This window comes from Ambystoma mexicanum, chromosome 6p, assembly GCF_040938575.1.
Source record: "Ambystoma mexicanum isolate Mex_15411 chromosome 6p, UKY_AmexF1_1, whole genome shotgun sequence".
In the NCBI taxonomy this organism is placed as follows: Eukaryota; Metazoa; Chordata; class Amphibia; order Caudata; family Ambystomatidae; genus Ambystoma; species Ambystoma mexicanum.
In genome coordinates, this window is record NC_090935.1 from 563,388,723 (window position 1) to 563,393,359 (window position 4,637).

The 4,637-nt window shown below is 44.7% G+C and overlaps 1 non-coding gene across 1 annotated transcript; it reads left to right on the plus strand.

Moving 5' to 3' along the window:
* The first annotated feature begins 442 nt into the window (after positions 1 to 442).
* LOC138512374 (U6 spliceosomal RNA) lies at positions 443 to 549 on the plus strand. Its single transcript, XR_011281216.1, has one exon. It is a non-coding gene; the product is annotated as a U6 spliceosomal RNA (small nuclear RNA).
* Positions 550 to 4,637: the final 4,088 nt, after the last annotated feature.

Sequence of the window (4,637 nt, forward strand, 5' to 3'; positions counted from 1 at the left end):
CGTCCAAACCGAGCTCGAAACTGGCATGTCCATTTTCCATTCCAGGCCGAGGAGTACAGGTTTGCAATTGACGAAAGAGGCAGTGAAGTAGCCCTGAAACAAAATGAAGAAAGCTATGCCTTTTCCCCAATGTCTGGTGGGACTGCTGCATTTCACTTGGGGTGTTCACCGTCTAAAATGTGAACTGCCCTTGAAGCCCACCATTTGTTATGCAACACTTATGCTTCACTGCAAGAATCTAAGTATTTTGTTCACATTCGTATTGTTGTCCTGGACTAATCTCTACTCCTCTAATGAGCACTAATAAGAGTGAAAGCCAAACCATATGCTGCAATTACTCCATTTACATGACCCCCACTCATTAAACTCATTAAGGGACACAGACTCACATGCTACAACTATGCAGATGGTACTCAAACCATCTGGAAAATCAATACCAGCAGTGCTCGCTTCGGCAGCACATATACTAAAATTGGAACGATACAGAGAAGATTAGCATGGCCCCTGAGCAAGGATGACACGCAAATTTGTGAAGCGTTCCATAAAGAAAAAAAAAGAAAAAAAATGAAAATCAGTACCAGCGGGGAAATAGAACAAACCCTTGTCAACTGCCTCTCGCAAATCAACACATGGATGAGCAACAACAACCTTAAACTCAGCCCAGATAAAACTGAAATCATGATCACACCCAGAAACCTCTCTATACAACCTCATATACCATGGCCTATTCAAATGGGAACCAGACTTGAACATCCAGTGTAGTTAAAAATCTCCTAATTTTGATGGGCAATGACCTATCACTGGAAACTCAAGTCAGTGCAATAGTACAGCAATGCTTCATCCACCAATGTATTATTAAGTAGATATGACCCCTTCTCACCTTCCTACACATAACACTTGCCATGATCTCTTTGGTCATGTTAAGAATAGACAACCACACCAAAAAACTAGAATGGATCCAGAGCGCAGTAGCAAGACAACTCCTACAAGTCAGCAAGATAGAACACATCATAGGAGCAATAAGATCCCTACAGTGGCTACGAGTCAAGAAAGGATCTATTTCAAAACCTGTTGTATTGCTCACAGAGCAATTAAATGCTTAAAAGCAGAATTCCTGCAAAATAAATCTCCATCTACAGACCAAAAGGAACACTGAGGTCTAGCAATGACATACATCTTGAACCCAAACAATATATGAAAATTAAATATGGTGGAACAGCCTTTTCAAACATCTCAATGAAACTCAGGAACTCCCTCCCAAGGTGAATACACACAATAGAGGAACAACTAATCTTCAGGAATTGAGTGGTTTTTGGGAGTTTGTTCTGGGTACAACTTCTTATGCCGGTGACCTCAAAGTACCACCTAATGTGCCGTGTCGCGTTGGTGTGGTATTTTTAGGAGGGGCCATCCCCCCCTCCTTGGTTCCTAGCATTGTCTGAGAACCACACATTAATTGCACCACCAAAATGTATTTGCCTCCTTCTGTTTTGAAAAAGGCCCTTGAGAGGATGAAACACGTGTAAACAACCAATGGGTGCAATTAAACAAATACATTTCATTTGAAAATCACTATATGGATGAAGGAAATTTATTTCTGGAGGCAAATAAATGTTGGTGGCACAGTTAATGTGTAATCTTCAGGAATGCACTAAAAGAATTGCTCTTTGATTTGATGATCTGACTCACCAAATAATAGCCCTTGTTCAAAGAGAAGCATGCAGCTTTAAAGCAAAGTGGTACATCAAGTACTGGGTCTTGTGTTGGGATTCCCAGGTCACCTGACCCAAGTGGATTGACCCAACATTGTTAACTACCACATAATTGGCTTGAGTTTACTCAACAAACAACCAACACAACAATTATTCAACCCTATACCCTGGTGTAAAGACCACCTCACCCCCCACTAAGCCTACTAAAACTCTCCATACTACTGCAAACATCACACCACACACTGACCAACTGCATCACCCTCACACAGCACCCACAACAAACTGCACCCACACCAAACAGCAAAACGCCACACCTCCTCCAATATCAACACAGTCAATGCACCTTACTCCACGGGCACACAAATCTTCCCATAACGACTCAAGCACCTGCACGCCCACCAACCCATGCCACCTAAAAGCGAACCTACACACAGTGACTCGTTTTTCTGAATTGAAGCTACCAACACATCAGCAGAGGCATTTGTGTGCTCTGCCTCTCCTTCGACGATCAAGCCCACCCATTTCTCTTTTTTCATATCCCACCTGAGCACTGGAGACCATGTAAATGGCAGCGATGTGTGGTATAAATCCCATTAACATAAGATAACATGAAATAAAATGAATTTATTTGCATACATACTTACATACATACAGGCAACCAAGCTCTTTTGGTCACAAAATAGAGTACAAAAGGTAATATGGCAAATAAATGGGAGGGCAGTGAGCCTCTTATAATGGGAAGAGTTCAAGTAGCATGATGACCGGGTTTTTGAAGGGATATATTGGAACAATTTAGGACAAGAAAGTGTAAGCGGGTAGGCAGCCTTGCCAGCTAAGGATTTGTTTTCACCTGAAACTATTAAGTGCTAGTATGGTGGGGAAAAGAGAATGAAGAGTCCAGTTAGCAGTGAGTGATGGTGTAAGTAGTAAGGCTGGAGAGGAGAGTGAAGAGGATAGGATAGAAGTGAGGAGGTGGGCTTTAAGTTTGCTTTTGAACACATCAATGTGGACTGTGTTTCAAATTGCTCCAAGTTAGCAGAACAAGAAGAGTGAAAGAGTGGAAGCGAAAGGAAGCACAGGGTGGGTGAGGTGCCACAGTAGTGATGGAGGAGGCACAATAAATGTTGCGAGAGGATTTGTAGGGGTTGATAAATGACGATAGATGTGGCTGTGCCTTACCATGAATGGATGTATGCTCAAGTCGGAGAAATTTGAATTGGGCTCCTGTTTTGCATAGTTAGTCGGTCAGCCTGTTGGTGATAGGAGAAAGACGGGGTGAAACGAGGGAGTTCAAAGACAGGCCTGATCGCAAAGTTAATAATCTTGTCAAGCAGACAGAATTAATCAAAGGGGCTACTGGCACAGTAGTACAGTTTAAAGAAGATGGTTAGGAGATGTTTGACTGGTTTTGAAGGGAATGAAGTGCTGTCACGCTCACCTGGGTCTCTGCGGGAGCAATGGATTCCTCCGGTCTTTTCCTCTCATTACCCCTGGCTTGGAAGCTGATCTGTCAAGAGAATGGGTGTTTAGAGGGTTTTCTGTGAAGAAGGTTCTCCAACCCTCCCTCCGCCCTCCCTGTGTCCCAAGTGCAGTGTATACCCTTGCTTTGGCCGTGGCTCACCTTTTGGTTTAGTGTGGCACGCTCTCCATCCTGCATCTTCAGGGGCGCAGAAGTCTGTGGGTCTGGGGCTAGTTGCTTCACTAGGTTCTGGTTGATGGGTGTCCTTCCGGTGAAACACGCTCTTTGCAGTATTTGCCCAGTTACAGCACTGGGAATTTTTTCAAGTTCTATGCTCAGGCTTGATTCCTGGAGACCACGTAGCAGCAGCTGCAGGTACGTTTCAACTACAAGCGGAAGGTAAGTTCAATGATGGCCAGTTACTTCACTGGCTATCCCTGCGTGTTGTGGAGCGAAAGGTGAGTTGTTGATTGTGAATATGCTGAGCGTTAATAAAGTTCTTTGTCTTTGCACGTCTCAGAAATGGAGCATTTAACTGGATGTGGCTGCGGTGAGGAGTATTCCGCTGAGCTCGCAATTGGGGGTAAGTTAGAATGGATTTACCTTTGGTCATGCAGGAAACAGAGGCGTTAGTTGCATGCACGCACTTACTGATTCTAACTTGTTCCTTTTCTTTTGCAGGTTGGGTCCAGAGCACTGGCGTGACAAGCAGATGTGAAGTTTGCTTCGATCGCAAAGAACAAACAGGAGTCCGGGCTGCGGTGAAGCCGAAAACAGGTAAGGATCCAATGGAAGTCCGGGCTGCGGTGAACATGTGCTCAAGGCTACAGAATGCACATGAAGCACGGGTTAGTTCTTGGGTGTGGCTTAAATAGGCAGCCACGCCCAGACACTAGAATGTGCTACTCATTTCCACACAGTTCCTGGATGTTACACAGGCATCCATGTTGGAGGTACAGGAAGTAGCTGGAAAATAAAGGCTATGCCAGAACAAGGCTATGTGAATGAGGTGCACTCTATTGCTGCCTCAATGAATGTTTTGCTTGCCAGGCCTTTACCCATTTATCCCATATTTGTGCTTTCCGCCTTCCCCCATGTGTTTGTGCTAGTGAGGAGTGGGCCCCTCTGCTAGTTCCCATGACAGTCCTCCCCCTCAAGGCCCCACCCAACGTTGTTCTTCCAGGTCCGGGTTTGGTGGGATTATCCAGATGAAATTTACGTAATAACTGGGGGGCGTGGATGTTCTCACTCGGTTCCCATGACCTATCCTACGGCCCGTATCCTTTCCAGTCCACCAAATAGTATAGGGTATTTCATGTTACTTTAGAGTCTAGAATACTCTTCATGTCGTATTCTGTTTCGTCACACTCTACCACTATTGGAGCCGGGGGTATTGATACTTGTGTCCCCGGATGCACGGGTTTTAACAGCGAAACATGGAACAGCGGATGTATGTGCATGTGAGG